Source organism: Chiroxiphia lanceolata, assembly GCF_009829145.1.
Source record: "Chiroxiphia lanceolata isolate bChiLan1 chromosome W unlocalized genomic scaffold, bChiLan1.pri scaffold_48_arrow_ctg1, whole genome shotgun sequence".
NCBI lineage: Eukaryota > Metazoa > Chordata > Aves > Passeriformes > Pipridae > Chiroxiphia > Chiroxiphia lanceolata.
Genome location: NW_022476502.1, coordinates 360,091 through 379,168, shown reverse-complemented (window position 1 = coordinate 379,168; position 19,078 = coordinate 360,091). Strand labels below are relative to the sequence as shown.

The following is a 19,078-nucleotide window of genomic DNA, read 5'->3' as shown; positions in this document are numbered from 1 at the left end:
CGCTGGACAAACTTGCTCGAAGGCTTCACACAAAATCAGCATTTTTATACAATCTTCAGCTGTGATTAAATGCATATTCAGGTGATTACAACATCTATCTATGCCACTGCCCTGGCACATCCCCTGTGCCATCAGACATGCTTCCTACATATCCCCTCTCTTAGTTATCTAAAGAAGTCACAAAAACAGTGCAAAACAACAGTGTAAACAACAGTGCAAAACATTCAGAACATTGTAAACTGTCAAACTCGCAGTAACCCAGCACACTGCTTGCTTGGCTTCTTATACTTCTATTGTAAACCTTTTTTAAAACTTCTTATAGTCCTATAGGGTAGTGCAACTTGGAGAATTACTTTATTAACTTAGGGCCTTAGCCCAACCGTGTGTAAACTATAACTTTTATTAACCTGAGGGTTTTTCAATAACTGGGGATTTCAAACTTTATTAAGAAACAGGGTAAGCATAGCAAAAACTCAATTTTCAGTCGGGGGCCTGACTGACGGCAAAACCACCCCCGCCGGCAACGTCGGGCCCAAATTCCACACCTACAGTCCAGAAGTCCCCAGGACAGGAGCCGTGTGCCAGCACCAAGTCCTGGGAGGCGCAGGCACAGGCAGAGACCATCAGGGACATCCCGCAGGCGCAACCGCTCCCGCCTGCCACGTCGGACCCCAAATCCATCCGACCGGTCCAGAAGTGCCCATGACAGGAGCCGTGGCAGAGCACCGAGTGCTGGCAGGAACAGCCACAGCCAGGAAACCTCAAGGACATCCCGCACGCAAAATCGCTCCCGCCAACAGCATCAGACCCCAAATCCATCCGGCCGGTCCAGAAGTCGCCGTGACAGGAGCCACGTGAGATCACCAAGGGCTGGGAGGTGCAACAGCAGCCAGGGAGCATCGAGGACATCCCAAAGGCGAAACCAGTCCCGCCAGCAACGGGACTGGTTGATGCAGCCAATCTAGAAGTTGCCGTGAGAGGAGCCACTGGGAGGGACTGGGAGCACTGGGAGGGACTGGGTAACAAAGTCAGTTACCAGATCAAACCAGATAACAAAGAGAACAGATAAAAAGAGAACAGATAACAAAGATACCAGATATCTGGAGGGGCGGGCGGGGGATGGGATCCCCCGAAATCCCCCCAAAAACTTGAGGAAACTCCCCCAAAATTGGGGTCGCCCCCCCAACTCCTCTAAAATTTTGAAGCTCCCCTTTCTTTGGGGCAGGTGGACGAGGCCAGGGACTCTGCTAAAATTACTGAAATGTATTGAAATGAACAGCTGGAGCTGCTGAAGAAGGGCTGGAACCGCCGCCCCCTCGAGCCCCGTGGTGGGTGTGACGGCGAGGCCCTTGTATAACAAGGAATAATGATGCTCCTCGTGGTGGTGTGGACAAAGAGGCTTTATTTCAAAATTCCCGCTCCTTATATCCCTGTTTACCATGTGACTTCTTCAACCAATAGAGTTATATGTGACCTGCGCATGCTCTCTCGGGCCCACTGCCCTGGCACATCACCTGTGCCATCAGATATGCTTCCTACAGGTGGGTCCAAATCCCCCCAAAATCCCCCCAAAAACCCCAAAAAAGTGATTTTTGAGCCTGAGACCACCCAAAACAGGGGGTTTTGAGTCCAAAATGAACCCCCGGCGGCGGTGCAGGGGCCCGAGAAGGAGGAAGGAGAGGAAGGGGAGCTGAGAGGGAAGGAGGTGAGTGGGGGGAATTAGAACACTTAGAGCCAAAGCCTTAGAGCAGCGGCCACTTCCGCCATCAGCCCGCTCCCGTCTGGACACGTGAGGACACTTAAAACAAAAATCTCAAACTGGTGGCCGCTTCCACCGCCACCCCGCCCCGCCGAGACACACGGGGACACTTAGACCACAAGCCTTAAAGCGGCGGTCGCTTCTGCCGTCACCCCCCTCCCGTCTGGACACGCGAGGACACTTAGACCAAAAGCCTTAAAGCGGCAGCCGTTTCTGCCGTCATCCCTTCCCACCGAGACACGCAAGAAAACTTAGAACCAAAGCCTGAAAGTGGCGGCCACTTCCGCCGTCACCCCGCTCCCGCTGAGACATGCGGGGACACTTAGAACCAAAACCTCAAACTGCTGGCTGCTTCCACTGCCACCCCGCCGAGACACGCGGGGACACTTAGACCAAAAGCCTTAAAGCAGCGGCCACTTCCGCCGTCCTCCCGCTCCCGCCTAGACACGTGAGGACACTTAGAACAAACGCTGCCCGACACGCATTTGCTGGGGGGAAGCGGGAGACCTTGACAAAGACAGACGTTTCTTTTGGACCCTCCCAGCATGAGGCTGCAACCCAAAGAGAAGAAGGTAGGAGGTGAGCAGGTAGGGCAGGCACCGCAGAAGTGCCAGTGTTTTCTGAGCACAAGAGGAGAAGGAAGAGGAGGGACAGCGCTGCCCAGGGAGAGCCTCCCGGCTTGGGGCTCTTGGCCTGGGCTGCAAGCACAGCCACCTGGCGCTTCTCAGAATCAGCAAAGGAGCGTTTGGAGGAGACTGCAGTGGACTGGACAAAAGGAGGACAAGGGGGACAGAGACAGGAGTCAGGGGCAGGAGGGGGGCCCTAGGCCCCCTGCTGCCCCTCTGTTGAAGAAGCCTCTCGCTTCTTTTGCAGAGACAGTGTAGGAGCTCCTGGAGGAGACCTCGGTGCAGTGGCCACTGTGACCCGTGAGGCCAAGGGCACAAAAGCGGACTCTGGGCTCGGGCCCAGTGCCAGTGTTTTCTGAGCACGAGAGGAGAAGGAAGAGGAGGGACAGCGAGGTGGCTGTGGTTGCAGCACAGGGGGAAGAGCAGGGACACCCTGCACCTGCCCGATGCCGGGGCAGAGGGAGCTCATCAGTTTCCCTTTTCCCATCAGACCACCACCACGGGAGGACATTAATGCTTTTGCCGAGTTCGGAGAGAGACACAGGCACTGTGATGCCAGTGAGTGCCTTTGTCCAGGAGGCAGGCAGGAGGCAGAGGAAGAGGAGTAAGTTGCCAAAGCTGCACCCCGGGGCTCTGCAGGGCTTGAAGCAGAAGGACCCAGGAGAAGAGCTCAGCCAGATAATCCCATGCTTTGGACACTTTGTCCTCACCTCCATGAACCCATTTGCTTCCCCAGGCCCTGGGAATTGCTCTGGTGCTCCTCCTGTGCTGCTGAGGGCACTCAGACACTGCTCTGGCCTGAGGGACAGCATAACCAGCTGGGAATGTGATGGCTGTGCTGGTCTCAGGGGAGGTAACAAGGAAAGCACTCTGGTGACCCTGGGTCAGGTGCCACTGGGCCTGGCAGTGGGTGCCCAGGGTGGGTTTGGTGGAGCCTTCTGCTCCAGGAGGGCTGGATGCACTACTCTGGCCCATCCTGCCCCAGGTCTGGGTTGGCCTTGACATTCCTGCTTCCCCTCACAGCTTCCCAAGATGACTCGGGGCTTGCTGGTGTCAGCGTGGCCAGACAGTCAGGACTGGAGCCTTCTGACAGCTCCAGGGAACCTGAGACCATCAGCCCCAACACAGGCAGCCTGGTGCTACCAGGGCTGTCTCCCAGTTCTCCAGCACTGGAGACCGTCAGCCCCAGCCCCAGCGCCCAGCTGCCATCTCCTGGCTCTTCAGCACCAGAGACCAGCAACCTCCATACCAACCAACAGGCAACATGGGAGCAGTCTGTACAATCTCCCTCACAGGAGACGAGCAGCTCCAGCCCTGACAGTCAGGTAACATCGGGGTCATCCCACAGCAGCTTCCCAGAAACTGAGGACAGCAGCTGCTCCAGCAGTCGGGGGCCTGACCGACGGCAAAACCACCCCCGCCGGCAACGTCGGGCCCAAATTCCACACCTACAGTCCAGAAGTCCCCAGGACAGGAGCCGTGTACCAGCACCAAGTCCTGGGAGGCGCAGGCACAGGCAGAGACCATCAGGGACATCCCGCAGGCGCAACCGCTCCCGCCTGCCACGTCGGACCCCAAATCCATCCGACCGGTCCAGAAGTGCCCATGACAGGAAGCCGTGCAGAGCACCGAGTGCTGGCAGGAACAGCCACAGCCAGGAAACCTCGAGGACATCCCGCACGCAAAATCGCTCCCGCCAACAGCATCAGACCCCAAATCCATCCGGCCGGTCCAGAAGTCGCCGTGACAGGAGCCACGTGAGATCACCAAGGGCTGGGAGGTGCAACAGCAGCCAGGGAGCATCGAGGACATCCCAAAGGCGAAACCAGTCCCGCCAGCAACGGGACTGGTTGATGCAGCCAATCTAGAAGTTGCCGTGAGAGGAGCCACTGGGAGGGACTGGGAGCACTGGGAGGGACTGGGTAACAAAGTCAGTTACCAGATCAAACCAGATAACAAAGAGAACAGATAAAAAAGAGAACAGATAACAAAGATAACCAGATATCTGGAGGGGCGGGCGGGGGATGGGATCCCCCGAAATCCCCCCAAAAACTTGAGGAAACTCCCCCAAAAATTGGGGTCGCCCCCCCCAACTCCTCTAAAATTTTGAAGCTCCCCTTTCTTTGGGGCAGGTGGACGAGGCCAGGGACTCTGCTAAAATTACTGAAATGTATTGAAATGAACAACTGGAGCTGCTGAAGAAGGGCTGGAACCACCCCCCCCTCGAGCCCCATGGTGGGTGTGACAGCGAGGCCCTTGTATAACAAGGAATAATGATGCTCCTCGTGGTGGTGTGGACAAAGAGGCTTTATTTCAAAATTCCCGCTCCTTATATCCCTGTTTACCATGTGACTTCTTCAACCAATAGAGTTATATGTGACCTGCGCATGCTCTCTCGGGCCCACTGCCCTGGCACATCACCTGTGCCATCAGATATGCTTCCTACAGGTGGGTCCAAATCCCCCCAAAATCCCCCCAAAAACCCCAAACAAGTGATTTTTGAGCCTGAGACCACCCAAAACAGGGGGTTTTGAGTCCAAAATGAACCCCTGACGGCGGTGCAGGGGCCCGAGAAGGAGGAAGAAGAGGATGGGGAGCTGAGAGGGAAGGAGGTGAGTGGGGGGAATTAGAACACTTAGAGCCAAAGCCTTAGAGCAGCGGCCACTTCCGCCATCAGCCCGCTCCCGTCTGGACACGTGAGGACACTTAAAACAAAAATCTTGAACTGGTGGCCACTTCCACCGCCACCCCGCCCCGCCAAGACACACGGGGACACTTAGACCACAAGCCTTAAAGCGGCAGTCGTTTCTGCCGTCACCCCCCTCCCGTCTGGACACGCGAGGACACTTAGACCAAAAGCCTTAAAGCGGCAGCCGTTTCTGCCGTCATCCCTTCCCACCGAGACACGCAAGAAAACTTAGAACCAAAGCCTGAAAGTGGCGGCCACTTCCGCTGTCACCCCGCTCCCGCTGAGACATGCGGGGACACTTAGAACCAAAACCTCAAACTGCTGGCTGCTTCCACTGCCACCCCGCCGAGACACGCGGGGACACTTAGACCAAAAGCCTTAAAGCAGCGGCCACTTCCGCCATCCTCCCGCTCCCGCCTAGACACGTGAGGACACTTAGAACAAACGCTGCCCGGCACGCATTTGCTGGGGGCAAGTGGGAGACCTTGACAAAGACAGACATTTCTTTTGGACCCTCCCAATTCTTATTTGGTAACATAGTTTTAGGTGGTAACTTTCTAGGGTGAGGAGTGAATATTTTTTGTGGAAAACCACCCTGTCCACAGTCCCTCCAATGATATAATCCCAAAAGGGTTGTATCAGGATACCAACTGCACCAAAACCTAAAGGTAACCAACATCCCTCCCTCCTTTCTGGACAACCAGCACTAGTGGAATTGCCTACAGTTGGAGCTGTACCAGTGGTACTTAGTGGTCCCTTAAATGCACTCACCTGGAGAGCAAAGGATGCTTCTAACAAGAAACGTAAAACGAGTGCAAGGTGGATCATCCCTGCATTTTCTCTTGGAGGTGATTATCCTGAGAAAGGTGCTCCAGGACTTTCATGGAAAGCGTTTGGTCTGGACTATGTTTTGCTGTTTTGGTGTTGGGATTGTTAGCAATCACAGTTATGGTATGGGGGTGGGGGTCTTCTTGCTATTTCTGAGGGGGTTTTTTGCCTGAATCTTGGTGGTTTGGGTTTTTCTGGGCTGAATCTTGGTGTTTTGGAGGTTTTTATGGACACAGGATACCCAGTGAGTTCTAGAGATGGATTTGGGCAGGAGGAACCCCCAAGTCAACACGCTCAGCCCTTGTTTTCCTCCCATCAGGATCTGTCCTTCCCAAAGCCCAGTGAGTGCAGGGCTTCCAGAAAGCTGCCCGTGGAGGAAGAGCTCATCTGCCACTCCCTGCGTCGGGCCCTCCTTACCACCCTGCCCTGACAGAGCTCCTGCGGCGACAGCTGCCAATCTCACCTCTTCCAGGGGTGAAAACTGGATCTGCAGGTCACATCACTCTCTACCATAGAGGGTTCCCTCCCGGGCCTTCCACTGAAAGAACGGGAATCATCCTTCACAGCCTGGAGCTCTTCTGACGCACAGCCGGTGTCAAACGTTTGTCCACCTGAGCACAGAAACCAGTCGTGTGAGGTCTCCTCGGTCTGAGAGGACAGAGCCTCGGTTCCTAGAGTGCTCTGAGATCCTGTCCCGGTGCTGAGAGCACCCACAGCAAACCCAGCGTGGACCCCACGGTCTAGAACTGGAAGGACAACCTGCAGGCAGGGCAAGCAGATGGGGAGCCACCGTCCTGTCCTCAGAGGAGGAGGAGGAGGAATGGGTGAGGATGGCAGAGAAGCAAAGCATCAGTCAATGGAACCAGGTCCAGGCAAAGCAGCCTTGATCTGGACCCTCAAAAGCTTCCTCAAACACGCTGTAGCCCCAGTGCTCAGGCAGCCACAGGCACAGAAAAGGCAGGAGGTGCAAAGAAAACCCAACGTTGCGTGTTACATTTCCCTGTGCTTTACCTTCTTGGAAGGTTTGTTGACAGTGAGGAACCATTCACGAGGGGCGCTGAACCGGTTGTAAAGCCGGACTGTTTCACTCCAGCACTGCCCAACCTGGACATGGGGGAACTGGAGTCTGTTCCTGGAGAGGCTGAGCAGCAGCTGAATCACAGTGGCACGGAGGTGGATGTGCAGCGTGGGGCCTTTCTCTACCTGGAGAAGGACAGAGAGTTCAGCTGAGAGTCCAGGTGACACGTGCTGCTGTGCCCAGCCTGCTGCCTGCCCCAAAAGCTGCAGTACCTTGATGGGCAGGAGTACATCCACCTTTATCATGGGCAGGTTGGCACTTGCAAATTTCACTTGGAACCGTTTGCTGGCGCCGTCGATCAGGAACTCCACGGGCTCCAGGTATATGCTGAAACCTTGAACAGATGAAAACAAAGCAGCTGAGATACACAAGCAACACGAAATGTGTCATAAGCACGTTAAGACCATACGAGAGCCCTGCTGGGAGCCCTGGGAAAAACCCCACGCTGTGCTGTTCCCGGGACAGAAACTTAGAGGAGACACCTGGGCAGCCCTCAGACACAGCGAGCCACTCTGTGATGGAAGTGCAGATTTGCCTCCAGGCCTCTTTTGGAAGCCTACCTTTGATCCACCAGAGGATCAAACAGGCTGTTTCATCAATAGAGACTGAACACAAGAGCTGTGAGAGTGTGAACTCCAGACAAAGCACTTTCCCAACACAACAGATCTCGTCTGTTTGCAACATTCCCAGAGTGCCCAAAGAAACTTGATGCCAATGGGAACCAAAGGCAGAAGATGCTGGCAGGTGAGGTGGGTAATCAGCCCATCAGGCCCCTGCAGGGAAGCGTCAGGGCAACCCCAGGCAGGCCAGGTCCCCTGGGCACGGCTGGCCAGGAGAATTCTGGCCTGAAGCTCCCAGCAGGGCCACTGGGAGGAAGAAGCTCAAAAAACCTCCCATGTGCAGTGGCTTAAGCCAATCTGTCTGAGACAGCTCCTTGCAGCCCACGGGAAGCCTCTCCAGCACTGGTTACCTGTGTCACCAGGGCACGTTCATCGGCCCGGACGGTACTGGGTCCTCCAGGTGTTGGTGATCTTCACAGTGCAGCTTTTACTGTAACCCTGAACAACAGTGCCCATGTCCAGGATGTACTCGGGCAGCTCAACTCTGGAAGGAGAAGTAAGGACAGTCCTTAAACAACAGCATGGCCACACGTTCAGGTGGATGGAAGATTCAAATAAAGTGGATATTTCTGTACTCACTGTTGTAAAAACTCAACTCAAACCTACAAAACCCAAGGCCTGACCACCTGGCAAAGACTTTGGGAAGTTATGGGGAGTGCAGGTCCTAGGTTTCATCAGCTTCCAATGGGACCCAAAATAAAATTAGTTTTCAATGGACTCTGGTCACAGCTCCTCTGCTACAAAAAGCTAGTGTAGGTAATCCACTGGACCTCCAGTGGTCTCAGTGAAAACACTTCTCCTGATGCACAGCCCAAGCCTGAAATTGCTTCCGAGCCTTGGAATAAGATTTGCACAGGAAAACTTCATTGCTCTGCAACCAGGTCACATGAAGGATCTGTTTTGCAAAGCATCTTCTTCCTGAAACTGGAGCCTCCCATGTCCAGGCAGCATCATGAAGGAGCAAAGGGAAGGACCAAGTTACCCAGACAAGCCTGCCAGCCCACCAGCATCAAAGCACCTTTTGCTTAGGGGGCTCTGTCAGTCAGAACCAAGAGAACAGCTTGGAGTTCTCTTTCAGAGCTGGTCAGCAGGGACAGTGTCTGTGCTGTCTGGAAGGGCTTGATGGTTTCTGCCCTGGGCCCTCTCAGCTCTAAGAACAGGACCTTGCACCTGTGGGGAGCTGAGAGCTCCAAAGCTCAGCACGGCACTGGGGAAGGGAGGACAGTCAGCTGCTCAAGAGCTATTGCTGCCACAGCTACTGGATCAGACCCAATCTGAAGTGCCCACTGTTCCCAGCTCTGCATGCACAAGGAGCTCTCGGGAGCAGGGGACACTGCTAGGTGTTACCCTCAGGGCACCTGCAGAGAGGGAACAGGAGTCCCTACTCACTTGACAAGCTTCTGAGGAATGCTCTGTCAAAGACAGTGTCCTCTGGGGGCGGGAGATGAGGACCGGCTGCAGCTCCAGCAGCATTCTCCTTTATCAGCATCTGCTCCATCTCCGTCCTCAGCCAAGTGTTTGCCTGAGGGAAGGGAAGGCAGTGGCTGGTTAGCAAAGGCCCTTCCCAAGGCCCAGGCTTGCATCTGAAAAGAGGATCCCACTCTGCTCTTGTTGAGAGGGGGAATGGGGTCCTCCTGTCTGGCTGCTCAGTGTCCGTGACACATTCTGCTCCTCCTAGCCAGGACCTTCTCTCCAGGGAAATAACTGCAGCATCTGTGCCTTCCCACCCACTGCTAGAAAGCTGATCTGGTCAGACAGACAAGCCAGCAACCTTCCAGAGCTTCAGGTCCCCAACAGTGCCAAGCAGCTTGGACAAAAGCTGCCTAGAAAGGGAACCCCAATCAAGCTGCTGCCTTTGAGTTGAGCACTGCCAGCACAGTCCCAGGGCCACAGTCAGGCTGCTGTTCCTAAGGTCTGTAACTTGCTAGGGCTTGATTTGGGAGCAACAAACTCCCCAGCAAGGGGAGTAGCCAGGAAGCTTGGTACATCTCCAGGAGAGACCACGACCAGAGGTGGGGCAACGCTGAGCTGATGGATGTTGTGTCAGGTGTGGGCAGGGAGGTGCTCCAAGTGCCAGCAGGGCACTGAGAAGCTGTTGTGGGGTGTTGTGGGGTGCCAGGGCCTCAAGTGACATGGGGAGGGTGGCACGTGCCAAATGGGACTGCAGCTGTTCCTACCACAATGCCTTCCTCCAAACACGTGTTTTCTTGTCCTGCTTGACTTTTTTCAGCTTTTCTTTTGCCTGTTTCAATAGACTCTCGTATTTTTCACTTCCTGAAGGAAGAAAACATTCACAAATAGAAGCATGAGTGCAGTGCCAATGCCACTGAAGCTGAGAAGTCCCACTCCCCCAAATGCTGGTCTCTCTCAGAAACAACCCATCAATGGAAAGCCATCTCTGGGAAAGTGGATGCTGCTTGCTCATCTCTGAATCCTCATGTTCACTCCCACCCATCCTCCTCCCCACAGAGGAGCATCTCATCCCCTGCAGTGTCATGTAAATCCAACCCCTGCCAAAGCCCTGCCAGTCTCTCTTACAGCTTTCCCAAGCTCTTCTGTCTAGCCATCTTTCCAGACCTCTGACAGAAGTGCTGGCAATAGCTGCAAGATGGTTACTGGACAAAGCCTACATGTGCTTGTCTGCTCGAGACTCAGAAGCAACCAGAGGGGGTGAGTTTTTGGTCTGGCAGCCCTGCAAACCTCCAGGCTTGGTGGAGATGGGTGTGAGCTGCCCTCTGGGCATTACGGGAAAACCCAGTGGGGACTTTGCTGGGGAGCAGACGGGCAGTGCTCACCTTTGATGCTCCAGGGCAGGTCCAGACAGATCCCGGCAAAGACCACCTCTCCTTTCAGGGAGATTTCTGCCAGTTTCAGGTGACCCACTTGAACCTGGAACTCCTGCAGAAGACTCCTGGCATTCCTGGCAGGTAATAGAGCTTCAGCACTTGCTCCTTGCCAGGTTCAATGGAAGCCTGCAAGGGACAGGAGAAGAGGGAGGCAATGCATCAAAGAGGGTGTGATGGAGGAAGGCTCAGGCCACAGACAGGCTGAGAAGAGAAGACAGTTTCTCTCTGGAAAAAATGTCAGACCACATCACCTTCTAACTTCCTCATGCCCAAAAGCTCGAGCCTCCAAGGCGAGGGTGCAGAGGGTGCAGTGGGTCCTTCCCAGGGCTCCTAAGGCTGCACCCCCAGCAGAGCCTGCCCTGTGCTCAGCGTGAGCACGGCTCTGCTGCTAACGGGGTTTGCCCTGTGCCAGCGAGAGCCAGGCTGAACAGGTAAAAGCTCTTTTGCCACCACTGGGGAAGAGGAGTGAAGTGCCCACGCTCTCAGCAGGGCCAGCACTCCTGTCACCCCTTGTAGGAGACAGGCAGGAAGAAATGGGAAGCCAATCGGCTTCCTCTTCCCATGGCAAAGAGGGACAAAGACAGGAACACTGCTTCACCTCAAAGACATCCAGGTAGCACTGAGAAGCTGGGACAGTGGTGGGGATGCTCCAGCCCCACTCCTCCCTGGCCCCCTCACTGCCCCACAAAGCTGCTCCAGAGCTGCACAGCTGGAGGGAGGGAAGGACCAGCACAGGGGTTGCGACACTTTCTGGCAGAGGAGCTTCCAGCCCAAGCAAGGAATATGTAAGTGCTGCTTAGTCCTGTCTGATCCCACAGCTGGGGTAAGGCGACCCTCAGAAGAGCCTCAGTGCCTGCACAGCCACAGAGCTCAGCAGTCGGGGGCCAAGGAGTGACCAAAGTGCTCGTGCCTCCCGCCAGTGGCTACCCTGGGATGGCAGAGCCACTTGCCAGCCAAGGCCACGGGGCAGTCTGTCAGGATGGCACTTGCTTGACCTTCTCTGCCCCCAGCAGCAATTGCTTACAGCCCTGTCTCCCATGGCTGGGTTTGGTTTTGTTTTCCCCCCTTTTTCTCTTTAACCCTCTCCTTGGCCACCTGACACAGGGCTGGGGTCAGTCATTGTGCCACTACTGTGTTGGGCAGGACCACGAGCACACCAGGCAGAGGCTTGTCTGCAGTGCCAGAGCTGGGGCTCTGTACCACGTAGGCGAATCCGACCTTCCCATCGTTCGCAGGGTGACCTTGGTTCTGGTGACTTGTTAAAGAGCTGAAGAGAGGACAGAGGAGTGGGAAGTTACAGACGCAGGCCTGCTGCTGGGAATCCCCTTCCTCTTTCATGGGGTTGAAAGCAGACACACCGCAAGGAGCAGGGACGGGAACAAGCTACGGCACTTGGGAACGTGGGGAAACCCCAGGCACAGGGACCTGCCAGGAAACAGAATTCTGGCAGCACACAGAGGGGCGGAACAACCATGGGAGGGCCAGTAAGAAATGAAGCAGGGGACACGGGCCCTCTGCACTCTGAGGGGTCACCAACAGCAGGAGAACAAAGGAGGTGGCATCGAGGCATTCCAGAAGAAAGGCTCCTGCATGCAAGTATTGGCAAGCAACACACCAGCAAAAAGGGAGACAGATGGGACACCAAGACAGGGACAGCAGCTGGAAAAACCTGTGGACTTTTAATGAGAAGTAGGAAGTGGGAATTATTCTGGGACATTTCTCCAACTGCAGTGACTGGAAGGCCAACCTTTTGTGGATTAAGCAAGAGCATTAAACAAGAGAATCTCGTTGGAGCTCAGGCTTTAGGAGTGGATCAGCAGAGGGAGTCTCAGGGACATGTTCCCTCTGGACATCCCCCACTGGGATCCTGCTTGCTCACAGGAGGCAGCATTAGGTACCCTGAAGAGAAGGAATTCCCAGCGTTTTGGAGGGGCTGGAGACGGCCATTGCAAAGCAGTCTGGAGGCCAGACATACCCCCCCAAGGTTGTACTTCCAAGCCCAGAGCCAACAAAGGAGTTGGGAAGGGGAGAGAGCCCTGGGCCGGGCTGGGCAGCAACCTGCTGGTGATGGTCCCAAGGCAGCAGCTCTGCAGGAGAAGGGGGTGGTACCTGCAGCCCGCAGTCGATCTCGCGACACTCAGGTGGTAGGTGAGGACCGAAGTCTCCCCCCTCAGCTCCACCCTGTAGGTTGGGCCTCCCTCCACCTGGCACAGCGCCGTGACATGGGCGATGATGTTGGCGTGGCAAAGAAGGTGACAGTACCTGCTGGCTCTTGCCCGGCTGCAGCACACCGGACACCAGTTGGACATCAAAAACCTGCAGGAGGGGAGGGGGGATCGAGTCATTGAGCGTGGAAATGGGTGCAGAAGAGCAGCCGTGGCCTGGAGCGAAGTACAACCGTAGCTGGAGGGGCCTATTCCTCAAACACCAGCCAGAAGCATCCTAATCTCATCCTGCCTCCATGCCACTGACCAGTGGGAATACAGAGAAAGCAGCAAGGAGCAGAGAGCAGTTTCTCTGCTTGCAGAGAGGACCCATCCCAAAGCAGAGGGGCCAAAGGGCTGTGAAAGTGCCTCCACCAGCACTGTGGAGGTGGGACTAGGAGCCCTTCACCAAGGTGCTCACTGCCTCAGGCCACAGAGGTCTGAGAAAGCAGATTTTCCCACCAGCTTTCCTTCCCGGAGGAAACCAGTAGGGGGCCACACAGCACCAAACTCGTGGAAAACACCTATTCCCTGAGCATCCAGCCTGACCACGGCTGGTCAGTGTTACTTTCCACGAGGGAAAGTCAAAAGCAGTTTGTCAGATGCCAGGCAAACAGCTTTGGTCTTTGCAAAGCACAAACAGGACACCAGAGCTTCCAGAGAGGGCAAAGGTGCACATACCCTGTGGGTACTCCTTGCCGTCACAGTCTGTTTTGGCAGTAGGAGATGGTGGCCCCTCTCTGGCCACAGATGCAGCAGCTCTGAAAGAGCAGAGCAGCCCCAGCAGCAGCAGCCTCAGGGCCTCCTCCTTGTCCCAGAGCTGCTTGGAAGGGCTGGGCCTCCCCAGTGAATCCGAAAAATCGGTCCGAGAAACTGCTCAGAGACGTTTTATCTTTAAGCAGCAAGGGATTTGTTTATTCAACGTTGGGAGCAAGCCAGCTTGCGCTGGACAAACTTGCTCGAAGGCTTCACACAAAATCAGCATTTTTATACAATCTTCAGCTGTGATTAAATGCATATTCAGGTGATTACAACATCTATCTATGCATATTAATAATAGGCGGAGTACAGGTGGAGCTCAGGCGGGGCTTGGGGCGGTGCTTCTCTTGGCCCTCAATTTTGGTGGGGGGGCTTCAACTCATCTTCCTCAGCTTGACCTTCTTTCTCTTCCATTGTTCTTGACCCGCTCACTGAAGCTTGGAAGAAGCCCTGGCTCCAGGCCTATTTCTCCTATTCAAATGTCTACCTGATCCTGCTGTATTTCTAATTCCTTGCTTCTAGGCCTATGACATGTTCTTGTACTATTCCCTGAACCTTTGGCCCAGGAAGTAGAACACAACGAGCACAGATCGTCTGGGATGTTGGTAGCTTGTTAGCAGGCCCAAAGTTCTTAGTTAACTCTTTTGGGCCTAACCTCCTGTTTCACCAGGGCCCACCAAAACCTCTAAAGCCTCCCCAGGACATCCTAAAACCCCTCAAAGCCCCCCAGGACCCCCAAATTCCCCCTAAAACACCCCCAAATCCCTTCAAAGCCCCCCCCCGGACCCCAAACCCTCCCCAGGACCCCCAAATTCCCCTAAAACACCCCCAGGACCCCCAAATTCCCCCTCAAACACCCCCAGGACCCCCAAATTTCCCCTAAAAACGCCCCCAGGACCCCCGAAACCCTCCACAGGACCCCCAAATTCCCCCTAAAAACACCCCCAGTGTTGGAGGAGAGGATTCAGAATGGGAAAAATACCAAGCCTGGAGAAAGATTTATGATCCCTGAATAGACACTACACTGCTGAAATGGACACTCTTACACCAGATTAGACATTCACTGGACAGACAGTTTTACCCCAGTTTTCCCCAGTTTATTGTTATGTTGTTGTAAAGTTGTACCCCAGTTTGTTGTTAAAAATTTTATACTCTCCATATTGGCCTCTTCTCCCCTCACAGTTTTCCCGCCAAAACTTGTTTACTCCTTTGTTCTCCCCTGCTCTCCCGCTCCTCTGCATCTGATTGGCCACAGTTTGCTGCAGTGCAGAGAGAGCTCCCATTGGCCCTTTCCCCTAGAAACCCAAAGTTGCCACCCATCTTTCCCTGTTCCCCCAATCACTGTCCCCTGAGCTGCCTGTCTTTTACTCCTCCCTCAGCCTGAGTCCACCCCTTGAACCTACCCTATTTAAGTCACTGTTACCCTTAATACAGTTGACATTGCTTCCCTCACCTCAACTGTGTCCTGAACCTGATTGCAGTGCCGTGTCCCCACTCCCATTACCCCCGCGAGCTGTGGCACCCCAGGGCTCCCTAAAACCCCTCAACGCCCCCTCAGGACCCCCCAAACCCACCGGGACCCTCAAAATCACCCCCCGAAACAGAGAGGACCCCCAAAATCCCCCTCAAACGCCCCCCAAAACCGCCCAACCCACCCGGGAGCCCCAAAATCACGCAAGATCCCCCCAAAACCCCGCAAACTCACATGGGAGCCCCAAAATGAACCCAAACCCTCCCCAAGACCCCCAAATTCCCCTTAAAACACCCCCGGGAACCCTCAAAACCCCTCAAACCTCCCCGAGACCCCCCAAAACCCCTCAAAGCCCCCCAGGACCCCAAATTCCCCCTAAACACCCCCAGGGCCCCCCAAAAACCCCTCAAAGCCCCCCCAGGATGCCCCAAACTCTCCCCAGGATCCCCAAATTCCCCCTAACCGCCCCCCCAGGACTCCTCAAAAACCCCACAAAGTCTCCCCAGGACCCCCAAATTCATCCTAAAACACCCCCAGGATCCCCAAAAACCCCTCAAAGCCTCCCCCGGACCCACCAAAACCTCTCAAAGCTTCCCCAGGACCCCCCAAACCCTCCCCAGGACCCCCCAATTCCCCCTGAAACACCCCAGGACCCCTAAATTGCCCCTCAAACACCCCAGCGCCTCCCAAATTCCCCCTCAAAGCCTCCCCAGGATACCCCGAACTCTCCCCAGGACCCCCAATTCCCCCTGAAAACACCCCAGGACCCCCAAAACCCCTCAAAGCCTCCCCAGAACCCCAGTTCCCCCTAAAACACCCCAGGACCCCCAAATTCTTCCTCAAAGCCCCCCAAGACCCCCAAATTCATGCAAGAGCACATCCAAAACCCCTAAAACCCTCAAAGCCCCTCCAGGGCCCCCCAAAACCTCTCAAAGCCCCCTCGGACCCCCCATACCCCCAAGACCCCCAAATTCCCCCTAAAAACACCCCCCGGAACCCTCAAAACCCTCAAACCCCCCAAGACCCCCAAATTCCCCCTCAAAGCCCCCCCAGGTTGCCCCAAACTCCCCAGGACCCCCAAATTTCCCCTAACCCCCCCCCCATCAGGACCCCTCAAAACCCCACAAAGTCTCCCCTGTGAATCCGAAAAATCGGTCCGAGAAACTGCTCAGAGACTTTTTATCTTTAAGCAGCAAGGGATTTGTTTATTCAACGCTGGGAGCAAGGCAGCTCGCGCTGGACAAACTTGCTCGAAGACTTCACACAAAATCAACATTTTTATACAATCTTCAGCTGTGATTAAATGCATATTCAGGTGATTACAACATCTATCTATGCCACTGCCCTGGCACATCCCCTGTGCCATCAGACATGCTTCCTACATATCCCCTCTCTTAGTTATCTAAAGAAGTCACAAAAACAGTGCAAAACAACAGTGTAAACAACAGCGCAAAACATTCAGAACATTGTAAACTGTCAAACTCGCAGTAACCCAGCACACTGCTTGCTTGGCTTCTTATACTTCTATTGTAAACCTTTTTTAAAACTTCTTATAGTCCTATAGGGTAGTGCAACTTGGAGAATTACTTTATTAACTTAGGGCCTTAGCCCAACCATGTGTAAACTATAACTTTTATTAACCTGAGGGTTTTTCAATAACTGGGGATTTCAAACTTTATTAAGAAACAGGGTAAGCATAGCAAAAACTCAATTTTCAGTCGGGGGCCTGACCGACGGCAAAACCACCCCCGCCGGCAACATCGGGCCCAAATTCCACACCTACAGTCCAGAAGTCCCCAGGACAGGAGCCGTGTGCCAGCACCAAGTCCTGGGAGGCGCAGGCCCAGGCAGAGACCATCAGGGACATCCCGCAGGCGAAACCGCTCCCGCCTGCCACGTCGGACCCCAAATCCATCCGACCGGTCCAGAAGTGCCCATGACAGGAGCCGTGGCAGAGCACCGAGTGCTGGCAGGAACAGCCACAGCCAGGAAACCTCGAGGACATCCCGCACGCAAAATCGCTCCCGCCAACAGCATCAGACCCCAAATCCATCCGGCCGGTCCAGAAGTCGCCGTGACAGGAGCCACGTGAGATCACCAAGGGCTGGGAGGTGCAACAGCAGCCAGGGAGCATCGAGGACATCCCAAAGGCGAAACCAGTCCCGCCAGCAACGGACTGGTTGATGCAGCCAATCTAGAAGTTGCCGTGAGAGGAGCCACTGGGAGGGACTGGGAGCACTGGGAGGGACTGGGTAACAAAGTCAGTTACCAGATCAAACCAGATAACAAAGAGAACAGATAAAAAAGAGAACAGATAACAAAGATAACCAGATATCTGGAGGGGCGGGCGGGGGATGGGATCCCCCGAAATCCCCCCAAAAACTTGAGGAAACTCCCCCAAAAATTGGGGTCGCCCCCCCAACTCCTCTAAAATTTTGAAGCTCCCCTTTCTTTGGGGCAGGTGGACGAGGCCAGGAACTCTGCTAAAATTACTGAAATGTATTGAAATGAACAGCTGGAGCTGCTGAAGAAGGGCTGGAACCGCCCCCCTCTCGAGCCCCACGGTGGGTCCAAATCCCCCAAAATCCCCCAAAAACCCCAAAAAAGTGATTTTTGAGCCTGAGACCACCCAACACAGGGGGTTTTGAGTCCAAAATGAACCCCCGACGGCGGTGCAGGGGCCCGAGAAGGAGGAAGGAGAGGAAGGGGAGCTGAGAGGGAAGGAGGTGAGTGGGGGGAATTAGAACACTTAGAGCCAAAGCCTTAGAGCAGCGGCCACTTCCGCCATCAGCCCACTCCCGTCTGGACACGTGAGGACACTTAAAACAAAAAATCTTCAAACTGGTGGCCGCTTCCACCGCCACCCGCCCCGACCGAGGACACACGGGGACACTTAGACCACAACCTTAAAGCGGCGGTCGCTTCTGCCGTCACCCCCCTCCCGTCTGGACACGCAAGGACACTTAGACCAAAGCCTTAAAGCGCAGCCGTTTCTGCCCGTCATCCCTTCCCACCGAGACACGCGAGAAAACTTAGAACCAAAGCCTGAAAGTGGCGGCCACTTCCGCCATCACCCCGCTCCCGCTGAGACATGCGGGGACACTTAGAACCAAAACCTCAAACTGCTGGCTGCTTCCACTGCCACCCCGCCGAGACACGCGGGGACACTTAGACCAAAAGCCTTAAAGCAGCGGCCACTTCCGCCATCCTCCCGCTCCCACCTAGACACGTGAGGACACTTAGAACAAACGCTGCCCGGCACGCATTTGCTGGGGGCAAGTGGGAGACCTTGACAAAGACGGACATTTCTTTTGGACCCTCCCAATTCTTATTTGGTAACATAGTTTTAGGTGGTAACTTTCTAGGGTGAGGAGTGAATATTTTTTGTGGAAAACCACCCTGTCCACAGTCCCTCCAGTGATATAATCCCAAAAGGGTTGTATCAGGATACCAACTGCACCAAAACCTAAAGGTAACCAACATCCCTCCCTCCTTTCTGGACAACCAGCACTAGTGGAATTGCCTACAGTTGGAGCTGTACCAGTGGTACTTAGTGGTCCCTTAAATGCACTTACCTGGAGAGCAAAGGATGCTTCTAACAAGAAACATAAAACGAGTGCAAGGTGGATCATCCCTGCATTTTCTCTTGGAGGTGATTATCCTGAGAAAGGTGCTCCAGGACTTTCATGGAAAGCGTTTGGTCTGGACTATGTTTTGCTGTTTTGGTGTTGGGATTGTTAGCAATCACAGTTATGGTATGGGGGTGGGGGTCTTCTATTTCTGAGGGGGTTTTTTGCTTGAATCTTGGTGGTTTGGGTTTTTCTGGGCTGAATCTTGGTGGTTTGGAGGTTTTTATGGACACAGGATACCAAGTGAGACTTGGGCAGGAGGAACCCCCAAGTCAACACGCTCAGCTCTTGTTTTCCCCCCCATCAGGATCTGTCCTTCCCAAAGCTTGGGCGGATGGAGGAGGAGGCTGCGAGGAAGAGGAAGACGCCGTGGGCCCCCCAGGCAGGTGAGGAGGAAGTCAGTGGCCCTTTGGGCCAGTGTTGTGGTGGCTCTGGCAGCCGAGGACAACCCTGCTGCCGCGGCCGTCCTGCCGGGGCTGGAGGTGGGGGGATGTCCTTGGCCTTCCCTGTGGGCCAGAGGCAAATCCCCTCCCTGTCCTTCTTGCTTCCTGCCCCAGGCCCCGAGCTGA

At 54.8% G+C, this 19,078-nt stretch overlaps 2 long non-coding RNA genes across 2 annotated transcripts; one reads left to right on the top strand and one right to left on the bottom strand.

The window, feature by feature from the left end:
- The first annotated feature begins 3,409 nt into the window (after positions 1-3,409).
- Positions 3,410-16,849, top strand: LOC116781491. Its single transcript, XR_004354894.1, has 3 exons — positions 3,410-3,710; positions 6,589-6,593; positions 16,809-16,849. It is a non-coding gene; the product is annotated as an uncharacterized LOC116781491 (long non-coding RNA).
- LOC116781484 lies at positions 6,486-7,221 on the bottom strand. The gene is made up of 3 exons (XR_004354888.1): positions 7,193-7,221; positions 6,914-7,105; positions 6,486-6,513 (listed from the first exon to the last, which is right to left on the bottom strand). It is a non-coding gene; the product is annotated as an uncharacterized LOC116781484 (long non-coding RNA).
- Positions 16,850-19,078: the final 2,229 nt, after the last annotated feature.